Source organism: Ischnura elegans, chromosome 2, assembly GCF_921293095.1.
Source record: "Ischnura elegans chromosome 2, ioIscEleg1.1, whole genome shotgun sequence".
Classification (NCBI taxonomy): Eukaryota; Metazoa; Arthropoda; class Insecta; order Odonata; family Coenagrionidae; genus Ischnura; species Ischnura elegans.
In genome coordinates this window covers 95,552,762-95,570,522 of record NC_060247.1, presented here as the reverse complement: position 1 = coordinate 95,570,522, position 17,761 = coordinate 95,552,762, and positions in this window count along the sequence as shown.

Below are 17,761 nucleotides of genomic sequence, written 5' to 3'. Positions count from 1 at the left end.
TGAAGCTCAGTTCAGACGACCACGCGTAACGAATCACAAAAGAATGACTTTCCCCATGAAGATCGAGCAATGTGTTACATCCCAGAGAAAATGCATTGTCCTGTATCACTTTTAAGTCCGTGCTCAATGTTTTGCTTTGATAAGAAAAAGACGAATGGATTCCCTGCAGTCATCACAATACGCTCACGTCTCGGTTTGGAGAGAAATGCGGAGAGAATGCCGAGACAAGTGCATTCAATGTTATCTACGCTCGCATCAGCAATCGCTCCGTGGATTATCGCAAATTAACTGTGCAAGAATTTACTGCGCGAATGTTCATAGTTGGAAGTTTATCTTTGTTGGCATTCAGTAGAGTTAATAAATTTATGTCACACCGGTAAATGGTGGACTTTGAATAATTTTGTAATAGAGCGATTACTCGCATGAGAAGTTAGTCCGAATTATACGTCAGTTGAACTTAGCCACAATGAAATATAATCAATATAGTCAGGCAAAAGAGTTTACCACCCTAGCCGAATAGGAGGAATCTTTTCGCGATTAGATGGTTAGGAAGGCATGAAAACAGTCCTAGGAATTTAATTTAGTTTCCCCAAAAAATACGAGAGTGAAAACATTAGTTTGAAATCATCGACGACTAATTTCTCTCGCTAAACTTAGTCGGCAGGTGATAAAAAACGTTTTTATGACTTTCGAATAACTTTCGAATAATTACTTAAAAAAATAACTTTCGAATGAATTTATGTAGGCATTGTAGAATTATTCGTTGTAGTTTTACACATTTAGTTAAAACTCTTCTTTCTTTTACCTGCGTTGGTTAGGAATTCACATGTTGGCTTCATGACGGTCGTCACTAAATTACCCGATCAGTAAACATTTTCATATTTACGCATTCGTTCCCTTTTACAACCTTCACGAATATTTATGTGGCGTATATTATATATTTCGTGCGAGTTCTTCTCGTAGTTTACATTCCATCAACTTTCATGATTAATTTGAAACATGATATTGTCTAGCTTTTTTTTCCGACGAGCAATGGCAGTGATGATTACTCGGGTCTCGCATTAGGTAAGGTCCTCCATATATCCTCCCGATATTTCGATATGCAACGCTTCCTCAGGGATTCGGGAATCCAATTGAATTCCGATGGGCGAGTTGAACATCGTAACGTAAGGAGGAGATATGGAGGAACTTACACGAGACCCGAGTACTCTTCTCTGAAATTTGTACCATTGTTTTAAGATTTACAGGAAAGACTTTATTTGCCACTCTACTTTGACCTTTGTCAAGTGCTTACTCATTTGATGCCTTCGATATTCATCTTTTTTCTGCAATTTTCAAGTATTACTCCTTCTCTGATGCCATTGTTCATGCTTCAAAGTAATAAAGAGAACAAATTCAACTGATTCAGGCATTTCCGTAACTCCTTGGTTGTATGTTTTCTCACTGTATCCCCAGTGTACGTCTGTCTCCCACCCCTTCCTCAAACTTGTCACATCCTCCCTCACCTCTTCCTCAAATGTATCAATGTGAAGTTTTCAGGTACCGTGATATCTTGTGCCAGAAATGGTTCTGTGAGCCGGACCACGTCGCAGGTGGTAAAATAATTCAAGAAAAGTGAAATTACACAATTTAATTTTACATCCAATAAATATACATTCTTTAGATTATATCCTATCACAATTTTCCTTACTTTTACTCTTCCATTTTCATCTGAGAGTGGACTCCTATATTTTGGATAGCCCTCTTATCATTGACTACTTTACTTTAGTGCTTCGTGACTAATTTCTTTGGTGTTTAAGCTGTAGTGCTCGCCCATAAACGGCTTCAAACTTTAAAGGTAATTGCACGATGTAAGCTCTTTCAGTTTCTGCTTCGGCATTTGTTTCTGCTCTCCAGCTTTATGCTTAAATTTTAATTTTTTCTCATTCGTTCTCAGCTGATGTCTGGCCTTTATCATTTCCATATTTTCACCACATCTTTGCCTCTATAACGAATTCTATAGCGTCAGCTATCATGCTTGTTTTTCCCCTGTTTCATTATCCTACTCTTTGAAGTTGTCTTAGTGCAGGTGGTTGAGGCATCACAGCTATCAGTTTTTCGGAGACATATTCAGATATCCGGGAACAATTGAAGATGTTCGGGGAGGCAAAATCTGGCGAATCAAAGGGATGGACGGAAACGTTTGCTTCCGAAGAGGTGTAGGAGGCGAAGATGGGAGGAGGCTGGAGTGAAGAGTGACGCAATGCACGCAGCACACATCTGGCGCGAAAACTCCTTTATGAATGGGCAGAGGCGATGAATGGGCGAAATGAGGAGGGGGAGGGAGGGAGGGGAGGGGGGATGCGTGGGAAGTGGGGGGAGACGTAGGGGGTGGGGTGAGGAGGAAGGTGACGCGTTGCGCGAGGAGAGGATGGAAAAGACGAAAGAGATAGAGATAGAGAGAGAGTCTCTCATCGGAAGGAGTGTGTATAGGAAGGCAGCAAGTTGAGCATCTGTGAGGATGTGGGCGGTGGCAAAGGGTTATGCGTGGGATTTTTAGTACGGAGAAGAGAGCACGCGAAGTGTTTGCTTCGGTATGAAGGAGAGGAGAGGAAAATGGTTTTACTCTCGAGCCTGCTGAGTCAGGTTACATTCAGGCTCAGGAGTAGGTGTTCCTCAAAGGCCTTTCCCCATTTAATTGCGATCAAAAGCTACCAGAGCGCCAAAAACTTCTATTCAAAATGTGTTCCCAACCCTTTATTTTTATCCCTCATCTATCTTGATATCCTCCATCTCCATCGTAATTTTCCCTCTACTCCTTTCTCCACCCATGGAATATAACCATTCTTTTCTGATATTTGATTATACTGATGAATATTGTTTTGTCCTGTGGTATCCACGTTTTGTTGACTTTTTTTGTTTTATTTACCATTATGAGTCCTTTGTATCAGCCTTGTTCTGTTTTGGATGTCTTTAAATAATTAAATAAATAACTTTGCGCAAATGTTCAGGATGAAGTCAATGGAAGGCGATGGGTTTGAGTGATAAAATGAATATAGCCGAACAAAATGAAGTCGCCAAGATCGAAATGTATGGTAATGAATTACAGAATGAAATTTTGAAAGATTTATAAAATTACAAAAAGGAGAACGAAAACACACTCCGCTCGCTCACTCAAACCACAAAATTATCTAAAAAAATATATTTCTGCATTTGTCTGATTTATCTTTAATGCTGCATGATTGTTGAAAGAAAAAACAACTTTGTTTTTTATTTATTTGAAGGTTCTCATTTAAAGTCTCACTACAATTTTAGATCCTAATTTTTTCCAGCTATTGCGATTAAAAGTTGACCTATAAAAGTTAACTGCCAAGTTTTACTCTCTTTTATGTGAATCAATCAATATCATTGTTTTATATAATACGTGAACTCAATCATAATTGTGAATAAAATTCGTAGCTGCACGCCGGAAAAGTAACGAGGCCTTGTACTTAAGGGCTAAACCTGAGGAAATCCGTTTTAAAATTGTTACACGATTTAACAGTTAATAACTGGAAACAAAAACTTATACTGCCTCATCTTTTCATCCGCTGGTACTAAATTCCTGCTTTTCTTGTGGTATGTACTTATTTTCGAATAAATACTAATCATGTGTCATTTGCCAATCGAGAGGATTGGTTTCTCTATGGATGACTGTATGTTTTTTTCAGCTATGCTTTTATTTGTTTTTTTTTCGATATTCGCAGATGTCTGGGTTGGATATTCCATCCTACCATCCTACCAAACACCCTAGAGGTGGCTTGCGGGTATTATGTAGATGTAGGTGTTAGTGGCTTTCCATCGACAAAATTTTCAAATCGCTGACTTACAACATCTCATTTGCTGCCCTAAAGGATGTTTTCGAATATTTATGAAGACGAACTCAGTTCCTTGTAACCCATTATTGTTTCAGGTATCTCATGTGTACCTCAATGGCCGTTGGAATTGTATTTAGGTATATTGATGTATTTATTGATAAATTAACGTCTGTGGAATAAAGCAATATCGAAAGCCTACCAGAATGAAAAGGAAAAATTGCATATACTTGTGATGAGTTGCTTTGTTGATTTTCCCAGGAATTTTATTCCAAGAGCTTAGGTCAGGTTTCCAAGAAAACGCTATTTCTTTGTTCTAAGGTTCATGTTTACACTTCGAAAGGGACGCCATGCTGGCTGTCGTTAGTTAGGCCGCGCTCAATCTCTCCGCGGCTTTTACAATGCATGGGCTCTCCAGGTACTCAGCTTCCCCGACACTCGGGCGTGTTTACCGAGCGCTCAAGTCGATCGTTGAAATTCTTTAATGCGCGTCACGTATTATGGAAGCGAAAAGTTCTAGAAGAAAAATAAGAAGACTCGATTACAATGGTCACGTGACACAAACAGGCAGTCCAATTAGTGGTTATCTGGTCCGCTTATCGAAGCGTCGTTAATTATATTGCCACTGGCTGAATAATCAACGCTCAATTTGCATGAAGTGTGCGAGGAACTTTAAAGATTTAAAACTGAGTGCTTGGGAAAACGAGTGGAGGATGTAGTTTATTAGCTCCCTTGGAAGTAAGAATCATGATTCTGCCTTGAAAAGTCCACGTCTTCAAGGTACTGCCAAATTCGTCGTAGTAATGTTATCCTAAGATTGTATCATAATACTAAGGCCAATTATTAAGTATACCGCAGACCTCCATTTCAAGCAAGCTAGTTTTTTTTAAGCTTTTAATAAATTTTATGTCCTTAAGGATCTTCTTCCCCGTATCCTTCTTGATAAGTCCCTTGGTCTTCCTCTGGCGTCTTTTCCATCGATTTTTTCCTTTCATAGTTTTCCCTCGTAACTGCTGTGTCTCATTACTTAGCTAATCCACCATTATCTCCTATGGCGTACAGCAGTGGCGGGGGTACAGCAGGAGAGGGAGGTTAAGGGGGCAATAGCCCCTCCCTTGGACGTCCAATTTACACTAGATAGAATGGTAATTTTTGTTCGGACCAGCAATACTTCGGGGAGTTTACCCCATACTTAGCCACCTCAGCGATACATAGTATCTTTTCTTCTTCTGTTCTTCTATATGACTCATTTCTCACCCTATTCGTCCACTTTATCTTCGGCATCCTTCTCCATAACCAGATCTCGAATGCCTCCTTGTGATTGTTTTGTGATCACTTTTTTCGATTGTCAAAACATCTCAGCCAAAGCTCACACACACATTCTATTTTGGTGATCGAATCCTGTAGGTCTTCCTCATTGCCTGCAATGACTTCGATGCCGTCTGCAAATCGCAGCTCTCATCGCTTTAGTCTCTCTCGTCTTTAATCGCTTCCTCCATTGCGAATTGTAGAGCGCTGGCAATAGGTAAACTTTTGTTAATATTTGTCTCTACCTTACTATCATTCTGCGCGAAGCGGGAATAAAATGTATTGATCAAATCTTTTCCGTTATCTCTATCTTTAAGGCTTAATCTGTATATCTCTGGAAGCTGGTGTTTTTAAAATTGATTTTGAAAAAAAATACTTATTGCCCTATCTGGTCAGTCATTTCATAAGTAGATTTCAGAGACTTGTTGTATTAAGTAGTGGAGATAATATTATTTCAAGGGTGTCTCGATTACTTCTTTTCGTGCTTACAAGCCAGTTAGCCATCATATTTTGTAAAAATATGATGGCTAACTGGCTTTGTGTCGAAATAAATGATTGTTATTTTTAATACGTTTATACCTATGGTTTTTGAAAACATGCCCTTTTTATTGAACCCCTGTAGTATCTGTGCTCCACACTGTGGTAGAGAATGGCTAGGATAACACCTCGTTGTAAAAATGTGCTGAGTAACAGGTACAAGGTTTTCGAGTTCTCAGATAAATACTCGAGTATCCATGTAGGACTCAAGTACACAGGAAGATGCTGCATTACCCATTCCTACGTCTTAGCACTAGAGAGTAGACGAAAATATGGGTAAGTGGTTGTCCTCATTTATTCAGACACCCATGTTGCACTCATCGAAGAAATCGAGCACTCAAGGAGGCAGTGAACTATCTGCCTTAATTTAATTATAATTTATCTACCCACCCAGGCATACGCGTATTGGTCTGGGTATTAGATTATTCATAGCAATAAATAAGTACTCGAGTACCAGTCTGGATACTGGTGAGTCATCCTGATACTTGAGTATATTTGGCTTACACAGTACTCATCTTTCATGATTGCCAGAGAGGAGGAAAACACAGGAAGTTGAACACGAGTGTTTTTATGAGTGAAGGTAAACCTTTAAATTCAGGCAAAATGGTAAGTTCTCAAAAAAATAAAATTTATAATAAAGATGTCTCTAAACGAGTCCTTAATATTCGTAAAAAATTCCATACAGGAAGAAACATTAAAATTTTTCTAATTCTCGCATTATTCTGTGTTTTCAGTCATATTAATTATTCTTCCGTTGAAACCCTTCAAACAAAGGTGTAAATTTAAAAAAAAGTGAAAAATCTATATTCAAAGCAAAGTATTTACTGTCCAAATGAAGCACGAAGCTTCCCGCAGTTAAAGAAAACTGGTACCCTAACGTAATCATCATCAGCTGCTTTTCTACCATTTATTGGTGGGTCCTAAACACCAAAGTTATCTCCACCTCATTCTGTCCAAGGCTTCCACTTTGATTTCCCTATATCTTCTTCCTATCCTCACTGCATCTGTCATCTTTATCCTTCTTCTTCCTCATCCCTTTTCTCTTTCAACTGTTCCCTCGACTGCTGTATTTAAAACCCCCCTCCCTCTTGAAATATGCACTATTCAATTCCACTTTCTCTTCATTACTGTTCTCAGTAATGTTCTTTCCTCCCCAACACTTTCCAGACCTAAATAATATTCCTAGCCTAATAAAATGCATAAATTTTGGAGAGGCAGAATAGTTTATAGCACATTCTCCTCGCACACTTACCTCGTCTTTTATGAATGGCAGAGAGGAGGAAAACGCGGGTAGTTGAAATATTCCGCGTGCAGTATGTGGCTCGGTGACTAATGCCAAAGCGAAGGAGTGAATGAATCGAACAGGGGTTGAGAGTCGGGTGGTGGTGGGTACTCACCTACCAACCTGTTTACCTGGAAGCAGAAACAGCAAGGGATATAAAGTGGGACCTCAGTTTGCGTGGGACACACACAAGAGAGAAGTAAGAATGAGGGAGTCTGGAGAGTAAAAAGCCTCCGGATGACGGAAAGAGCGGAGGAGTGGGGAATGGTTGAGAAACGTCATGAGGAGAGTGAAAGGGAGAGATTGCAGGAAATGGTCGCCTGCAAAGTACATAAAAAGACCCCGCAGACTTTTCTGTCTTCCCTCATTCATATTTTTTTTCTCTTTCTATAGCGTTCCGGTGACTAAGGGAGGAGTACGACATGTATTCCATGTTGTTACTCCAGATTTGCATTTACAGTCCTTTTTAGTATCCCTTAGATACTGAATGAATCCCATTTAGCGCCACCCACCATCTCCGTCTCGGGCGCACCAGAAAATGTGTTAAGTAGAATACGCTTTATTTCATTATTCACGCAGTCTCCTTTTAAGTTAGCCAACAATCGAAGGTTTTGTGGCCGCCGTGTTACTTTTGTGGTTTTTATTCCTTCGCTGTATTTGTCATCGTCTGTTAGTTACCTGAAAAACCCTAAATTATTAGGTAATTCAATTAACTTTGATGAGAGATGTATAGAGCGTTTAATTGTTTTTAGTGTTTCGTTTTTTATTGAAATATTTGAGAAAATTGACTCCAATAAGCGTTTGTTTCCGGGACCAAAATGGGCCGAAAATTTCATGATGTTTCACATCATAAATGGAAATATTGTGGAATGGAATCAATGGAATATTTATGACCAATGTGAGTGAAAGTGAAAAACTCTAAGAACATTATGACATAGCATAAAAAAATCATATGCTATGGTGTCAATAATTCTAATTCAAAAGAAAATGAAGTAGAGAGTAGGAACTTAATTCAATTTGGGGCTATAAACTCTTCTTTTAATCGGGGAAAACGCGCGTCTCGTAGCAAATTTTCTCGCTTGTGTGTTTGTGTTGCTTAAGAGGTTGTCAAAATCCGCCAATGGCAGGTACCACGTTTATGTCATGTTTGGGCTATCTTTCTTGTGTATTTAAGTGGTTAATAATCTTATCCCATCGAATCCTAGATCCTAATCATGTAAGCATCAGCGGAATGAGTGTATTTTGCATACTAAATGACCTGTTTACCAAGATATCAAGTTGATAAAGGTTAGGTGTTAATTTTCAGTTGAAGTTTGTTTCCCGGAGCTTTGCTGTACGCGTGTGCTCGCAAACCCATTGAGTTCCACTAAATGTGATTAATGTTTCTTGAAATGACACGGGTGAAGCATAGGTAGGCGCCGAGTCGTTGGGATTTTTCGTCTGTGTTGTCGTGACGCATTGTCTCTGGAATCAGACGGGTCAATGGAGGGTGTTGTCTCAAACGGAGGTACACAGGGCGGGGAACTCAGGTAGCTGCTCTGAGTTCACCTGGTGATGTATTCTGCTTAGTTCGCCCATGGGTGGTGGATTTTAATATCAAGGGGATGCACTGAACTGGCGGTGAAGCACTGAACTCACGGCTAGGATATGGCGTAGAAATACAAAACTTGGGAGTAGAGGAGGGACTGAGTGATATATGTGCTTGGGAAATTTCAGCATTATAATAACCACTGGAAGGCACTTATGTAATAATTATGTAGTATTCATGATTGATGTGTTCTAGCATCTGAGTACTGACCTCTAACTGCGTGTATGACTTAATTTTTAATGTACAGCAAAAACTAATGAAAACGATGCAGTGATGTTTATAACACGATTTTCAGCTTTGACATCGCATAGAGAAAAGTAAATTTTGATGTCTGCCCCATAAAATTGTTCTGTTATGAATTTCTGATATGAATCAATAAAGCTGGATTCTTATAGCACCGCCCAGTAGACTCAGCGCTATATTTGGGAGTGCCGTCAAGAGAGCTCTCAGTAAAGGATGGACTATTCTCCGAAAAATCTCCGCCACCTCCGAGATATGAACTCAAGTGCAATGGATGGAAGCCATCGCTCGGGCCACCCCACCAACCTCTTTAGGCCGCTGCAACCTCAGTAGGAATCTAAATTCGGCCCATATTTTTGGTTTGATGACCTTCCAGCCATACTCACTTTTTCATGTTTCTTTGTCATTTGAAGGGTATTGGCTGGGTAAGGGTAAGGCTGCGTTCTGTATACCACCTAGGTATACAGAACGCAGCTGCAAGAGTAATAGCAGTAATTGCTCCAACATTTTGGGATTTGAGATTGTATGATATAGATCAATAATACAACTTTGAGGCATCAGATATTAAGTGCTGAAGTTAATGAATTAATCAATTGCTAATTTTAATTAAATGAAATAAGCAAAAGGGTTGTTAAGGGTTAAAAATTCTTTATTAGTTACGGTTAAGATCGATCAGTCAAAGAGACAACAACGACGTGTATAATTCGGGATTAATAAGATCATTATTTACATCAATACTTTGTCTAATAGTTATTTATAGAGCAAAAGAAGAATTAATTCCAATGCTAAGCTTATATTATGAGTATTTTTTGCGAATATCTGTTGGAAACATTGGTAGAAAAAATCTAAAATATCGGTTGCATTTTATTCCTGTCGCTTTTTATCAAAATAAGTTAAAGACGTTAAAGTATCAATATTTCCTGCTATCACGTTGTGTGTTTAAAAACTGACGAAAACGTTGATTATATCCAGTTTTTTATCAGTTTCAATTCTTGTACTAACCTCATACTTATTGCACACCTTCAGATTTATCTTATAGTGTATACAAAAAAATAGTGCACCATGGACACGAAGCGCCATGTTTCTCTAAACTATATTGTTAGTGAACGGCTTTTAAATACTGTGAGACAAGGCTTGGAGAGGTTGCTTTGGTTTAGAGTCATTTAAATAGTCTATTAAACATTATTTTTGAGTTTCGAGTTAAAAATAATTTTGCGCCATGGACACTATAATTTCTTGAGAGATGATAGCCTGATGAAGACAATCGTCGAGGAACAAGTAGATGGCAAGAACGGAAAAGGAAGACCTAGAAAACAATAATGAATCAGGCAAAGAACGATGTGAATGAGAAGAAATGCGTAGGTATGAAAAGATTAGCTGATAGAAGATTTGATGATAGTGCTGCGTCAAACCAATCTTAAGTTTTTCACCACTGTTGACGATGGTAGACACGATTAATTTACAAAATGGGGAATCATTAAATTCAGGAGGGACAGCCCAGCTATTAGTGTTTTACATCCAATCACTCCAGTGCTGGGTATTTTTCCTAAATGCTTTAAATATTTAGTAATATCACTACAGTGCCTAGAAAGTATAGATTAAAGCTGCCATATCTCAGAATACAATCTCGTGTATTATTGACGCACAAACTTGTCCAAAGAACAATTCTAGGTTGATATTCTGCCGCAATATGACGGCGGAAATATAGAAAACGATAAAATTCAAACATACATAATTTTGTGACGAATATTTCTCGGGTTTTCAGCCAGGTTTTAGTCGGGTCGGGTTTTACGTAAGCCGACGTTTCGGGAGACGACTTGTGTGAAATTGGACTTCCATAAAGTAACACAGCCTTGAGAATGGGAGACAAGTCGTCTCCCGAAACGTCGGCTTACATAAAAGCATTAACCTGGCTGAAAACCCGAAAAATATTGGTCACAAGTATTCACTAGGAACAATTAAAATCGTATATTAGACATAATTTTGCGTTGCACGTAGTTCTATTAAGTTTCACGAGCACGTATTATAGCGTCAAAGTGTCAGACAACGCCAGGAAGCTAATCAAGGCACCCATCTTGGCTACCAGATACACGCATCGACGAGTGCATCCTCTTCCCATGATTCAAATCGTGGACATCGTATTTAGGAAAAAAAAATAGAGGAAGTTCAATATGGTTTCTAACGAGTATTATGTAAGTATTATGTACTTTCGAGACGAAATGAACTACTTCGTACTGGAGACACTTGAAAAACTTAATATTGCACAAAAGATAAGAATTTAAACAAAATCCTGCTTTACTAGTACTAAAACAAAAGGTTGTATGAAAGATACTAAATGCATGGGAAAATGCTCTTCTCCGACATCCAAAACTCAAAATCACTTGAACAAGACACTTCCGACTAGAACATTAACATAAATAAATATTTGATACAATGTGGAATTTGAAGGGTTTTGTTCATCATTTGTTCAAATCATTCCATATTGCACTTGTTTTTCATTGACTTCGTGCCCAGCAGATGGCAACATCTTCGTTAGCATGTCCCAATTCATGTTCTCTCTTGGGTTGGCTACCCACAATTTTGCCGACCAAATCCATGCTCCCTAATGCTTAATGAGTTGGGACACGACTTTAGTGTAGTACCATGAACACGATAGCATATCGAGATGGTCAGGAGCAAAACTTTTCGCCCATATAGTGAGTCCAATAAAGGTAGCTAAAGCACCTCGGTTAGAGTATTAAAAAAATGATGAAACTTTGGCCACATTATTTAAAATACGCCCTTTCATTAATCCAAAGAAGAAGGGATTCCCATTTGGCATTTCCGAGTTCTTTGACAGTGAAATTAGGATAATTTACATGGGCTCTTATGGAGAAATATGTTATTTTTTCGCTACATTGAGAATTAAGAAAACGTTGTTGAAACGGCACTCATTAGAAACAAAATTTTGTGAAAAATCTAAGTATGTGCAGGAAAGTATAAGTAAATGATAAATAATAAAGATATTGGCGAAAAACTGCCTGAAACTGTCAAGGCGGCTGAGATACTCTTTTACCAACATCGCAAAACGAATACCACTGCACCGACTTCGCCTAAATTACAGAAATATATTTAGTTTCCCGGTTTTCATATAGGTCTTACATATATTTTGTTTATAAAGAAATTTATTTATTCCGGATTCACCGCTTAGATTGTGAATATTTAGTCTAGGTCGTCAACAGTGCAGTGTACAAAGGTTCGCAGTAGTGTTGAAACTAGTCAAGTTGACTATTGAAAATAACTTTTTTTAAATATTTTTTGACGTTTGCATTGTCCTGAGGTGCAAAATTGCCGTCACATTTCATTCCAAATTATTTTTTCTTTTGTTTAATTTTTTTGCGACTGTTTTGCGTAAAAAATATGTAGTCTGAGTACATCACTTGACTTCAGCCGATTCCACCTCAACTACTTTAATGTATGCTGGAAGGAAGAACTAAAAACTTATCCACCACTTTCATAATCCCTCCTTCCATTCTGTCCTCGCAGCATCGCGTCGGTGGAAAAACAGAGAATTTATCATTGGGGGCGATATTCTGAGACCCGTCAACCTCCCTCTTGCCCCCCCCCCCCTCCCCCAACCGCCCATAACCTTCCTCAACTTGGAAAGCGTGAGGCAGAGTGTGGAGTGCGCGACAGACGCCTCCGAAGGCCGGACATCCGCCCGTCTCCGCTCCACTTTCCCTCGACTATTTTTAAACGCACGACCCGATCCGAATCTCACCAACTGCTTTCTCCCTTTTGTTTTTATTCCGACCGTCGCGGTGGTCTCCTCTCATATTCTCGGGGCGAGACGCTTTCGGGGGCGCGGGCGGACGCCCGTCGCTGACTCGTGATGTGGCGGGAGCAGGGTTTGTGGTCAACGTAGGACTGGATGGCGCCCTTCTCAAAACAAGAGCGAGCACTTGGTGTTTTTTTCCAACACCCTCTAAGTGGTGCATGAAAAGATTATATTTGTTTATTATAGTTATTACCATTTTGTGGTTTCTTCACGAAAAATATTTATTAGCAGGAAGAGATGACATATCACCGAAATTCATGTGAAATGAAAGCAGCGGCATTATGGATTTGAATGTTTACGATGATAACGCATTGACTTATCTCAGGGAAAATGTGAATCAGTTACAACTGTTCATTTTGAAATCGAATTCCTTCATGTATGGGACAAAAGTTTACTTTTCTTCAGCTCGCTATTCACTACGCCTCACGGGATATTAAACTTAAGGTACTAAGAAAAGTATATCTCAATTGCTATTATAATATTTATTTTTTGGTTGCTATGGTTTATTTGAGTATAATAAAGATTACTGGTCCATCAGCAACTCCTATACCAATTTCGGGTAGTATTTTATGTAACGGCCAGTATATTATTTTACTGCCAATGGATTAGATGCTAGTATCAATGAAAGCTCTTGCTAATGAAAAATCTCCTTAGTCGCACTTCTAATGCCAATGAGATTTGAAACCGTGGCCTCCATTCTTGCTAGCAGGGGATGTAAAGTGAATAACCATGCCTCCCCTCGTGTTATATTCCGTCGTGTGTGGGCCTCACCACCGCCCAGTCACCCGAGTTAACGTCGCAAAACGAGGTGTTTCAACCGGGAGAAGAGTGTCGTCTCCGTGGTGTCTCCTTTGCTCCGATCCCTTCGTGGTGTCGAGAACCCCTTGGGAGGGTTCGGAGGGTGGAATAATTTATGCACGTGCCGTACCATACTAAGTGTCATCCCAATCAAGGATGTAGGGCGGCGTCGCGTAGACTATCGCTATTTTTCCTACCCGGTTAAGTAACGGTGGGTGCTAAGTTCGTGGGGACAATGCGAGATTAAAACTAGTGTGCTCCGAGCCTTCAGTTGAACCCCTGCTTATTTACGACCTTCTGCAATGAAAAATTGTGTCTTAAGCAGAAAATGACGTTCGAAATGGCGGAAAGTGTGTGGGATGCTTCCGCAGGAATGAACTGCGTTCAGCTGGCGAGTCAGAATTATCGAGGTTGATTTTTATTCACCCTTGTTCCCTTGTCTTGGCAGTCACTTCTTGAAGGGTGTTTTACTTCGAGTTTTATGGCTATATGTATGCTTTCTGGATGGATATTGTACTTATTTTGTTAATAACAATTCCACAAAGCAGAAATTTTCAACGCCATATGTTTTCTTCTACAATTACGGTTAATGAATTACTTTTTAATACAATCGGATAAGGCTTGATTAGGTTGTTTCGGTTTTAAATCATTCAAATAGTCAACATTGGTCAAAAATAGTCAATGAAGAATTAGTTTTTAGTTTATAAAGTTATGAAGTTACCTAATTTGAATTAATTTTATTCGTAATTTATGTTTTTGAACAAATGGGTTATGCTATTATAAATTTTGTGCCACTTCAAACATTATGAATCTTGCGAGGTGACTCCCGTAAAAGTTATCATCGCGGCTAGTCCCGGTATACTTTAAAATTATGAATCTTGTTAGTTTAGGGTATCAGTAAATACTTTGCATGGAATATAGAATTGTTTACTTTTACTAAAATTTACATATTTTTTAAAGGGTTTCAGTGGAAAAAATAATGCAATTGATATTACCAATGACGTAGAAAATATTGAGAATTAGACATTTTTAAACATGTATTACCGCATGAAATTTGTTTACGGTCATGCAGAATGACTCGGAGAAAGAAAGCATTATTCTGAATTTTACTTTTAGAGTACCTGTCATTTTGGCTGAACTGTTGGTTGATGGTTGGAACTGATGGTTGTTAACTCATTCATAGAAATATTTGTCTTGAAAACAGTCGTATTCTATACTGAGCGCTTAATATTCTTGAGTTTCATTCCAGCGGTGCTCCTTTTCTGCTCCTGTTTTCATCTCTTCCAAAATTATCACTTTCTTTCCTTTTTATACCAATTATTCGTAGGGTTTAAAGTATCAGCTCTAGTAAAAGGATAAAAGTATTCTTTTTCTGCCACAATATTTTTGTCTGTACCATATGGTGACGTAGCCCAGGGAAGTATGGTGGCCCAGTAGGTAGAGCGAATTAATTTGATTGATTCGAAGTAGAACACCCTTCAATAAGTGACTGCCAAGACAAGGGGAGAAGGGTAAAGAAAATTCAACCTCGATAATTCTGACTTTCCAACTAAACGCAGTTCGTTCCTGCTGCTTCCCTTGTTAAAATCACGTGTGAAGACTTTGGTCACTTCCCTTCAGAGTTCTGAAATTACGATGTGGTCCAGGGAGATAAAATATCCCTCATCAATCTAAGTATGTGAAGTTAACACGTCTTAGACTTAATCTGGGTTGAGCTCTACCTTCACCATTTCTAACCAAATTTTACGTTGAATCAATTAGAGAAAGTAATAGAAATTTCTCATAACATATCATGGTTATGGAGCAACGTAATGACTTGTGGTGTGGCCACCGGCTGTCGTACTATTTCTTTTTCTGTGCCGTTTAACCATTTTCTTCATTAGTGGATGGAGATACAGTGACGAGAATGTAATTTTTCTCTGCTGGAATGAGGAAGTCGAGGCAAATGAACATTTATTTCACGTTAAGACATGTCTCGAATAATTTGTAGTCTTAAATTTACTCGTATTTGTTGCTCATTATTAAAAATATCGCCACACTTGTGCCTGATGCTCTACTTAGCCTTGAGTCAGATCTTACTGCTACATTTAGACATTTAATTCATGGGATTACAAAGGTGCAGAAAATTTTATTTATGACCTCATCGAATCAGTTTTGGCTACTTTTATTCAAGGTTTCCAACGCTGTGCATTCCACGTATAATTTATATTTTTCGGAGCACAAAAATTGGGCAAAAATGAATATGCTTCAGCTGTTTCAAGAGCAATGCAAACAAATTTTCTTTCCCTTAAGCCCGCTGGATTTTCGTCGTTGCGTATGGAGTGCGCACATATGGTCGCGAGCGAACCGCTCTTTTATTCCGAAAAACCATCTGCGAGCGCGTGGTACATCCACGAGCTGTCACGCTCGCCAACCTGTTTTGATTTATGCCCCGCGGACTCGAGAAGTGGCCAGCGCCATGTTATTAGCGTTCTTGGCGCAAATAACTTGAGCGGCGCATTCGACGTTTGGCACTTGTTACACACTTTATGGCTCTGCCGTCGTAAACCGCCCGCGTTTTCATATCGGCTTCGCGGCGAGTGTTGCCTCCCGATAAGGACCTGCTGATCCTCTTCATGTCCGTACTTTAGCACCAAGGTCCAGTCATTCAATTTCTCTATTTGCTCAACTCAATTTATCTTCTTTGTTATTTCCGGATAACTTTGTCATGAGTTCATTTTTAGCTGTTATTAAAAAAATAACCAGTATTTCCTCCATAAAGCTTTCGGTGCCACATGTAAGGTCAATGTAATAGGTAAAGATTTTTAACGTATTTGTTTTCTAATCAAGATATGGCTGTGGTTTTTCATTTGAAATTGTTTTTATTTTCGTCCCTATATGGGCCTCCGGCTTCAGCCGGGTTTACATCCGTGGTGTACACCTACTTTTCATCAAAGTCCACTCATTCAATAGCTTTGTTTGGTCTAATAAAATGATCTTCTTTGTTGAATCCTTATGAATTTGTCAATAATTCATTTTTACTCTATAAAAAATTATTTTAGTGCTGAGTTTGAAATAAGAGCAGCATAATGTCCCAATTTTAAACTAAAACTATGTCCTTTTTAAATACTTCCGGTAAACAAAAGTAATATTAATTATCACTTGCTATGGTCACCGCTATATCTTTGAAATCTTGTTCGTCGAACAGATATAAATGGAGCGATTCTTAAAATTTAGGTTCGAATTTTCCATAAAGTCTTGAAATTCTCTTGAGAAGTCTTTGGCAGCAACAGAACAATTAAAAAATGTCTTGCTAGTGTGTAAAATAAATTCTTAGGCCTTCATTACATATAACATTATTATGTTCCTTGCAGCAGCCCTATTAACGTAGGCAAGTAATACCAAATGAATTTTTCACAGAAAAATGTGTTATTTCACACATACATTGAGAAATTTGGCGTGTGAAGGGAAGAAAACAACTTTTAGCATACTCGATGTGATTTTAATTGCATCAATCGATAGAGTCGTGACAAAAAAAGCGTAAAATCCCTGATACATAATTAGAAAAATAAGATAAAAATCGATATGATTCTTACAAGGAATAAAATAACTGAGTTTTAAATTTAATGCACGATCGCAATTTTCTCTCCTTTCTCCATTATTATTTTAGTCCAATTAAAATCGGGTCTGTTTTTTTACTGCATTTAATGAAGTAATGTATTTTTATTAGTGAAATACTGCTAAGATATATTTTTGTCTGTTTTTGTTTATTACCTGCTTATGATGGAAATAGTTTTTATGCACCTCCAGCGGAAACAATTCTGGTACAGAGATGTAATTGGATAAATAGGAAGTGGCAGAAAATTAGAAAATTAATTTGCATGTTATATAGTTATGCCGCTGAAATTATGGAAACATGAAATAGTCTTGTCATGCATTATTTATTCTCATGATTGTGATCCATTTTCATGATGCATACATGTCATCACTATAAATTTAAAAAAAGATTCATTCAGACCCTTATGATTAAACGTACTCTCATGCATTCGAGCCAATTAAAAACGATGTGGTATTTGCTGAATGTCGAGAAATCACCTCTAATGCACCTGCCTGAAAGCTGAGCATTCCTCGTAAAATTTAACTGCTGGCATTGCGAGTCGTATTCAACGTGAAAACTACGTGTACCGGGCACTATTACCCTACTACGGAGGCAGTAATATCTGCGCAATAAAAAAAAAACCGGGAGATTACTGCTACAATACGGCTGTGAAATCATTTTTCTCCTCCTTATTCCGCATGCGCATAGAAAAGCACACTTCAGCACTCGGCACGTCCGCCGTGATTACACTCGCTGCTGTCCTCTTAGCTACGAACACGCT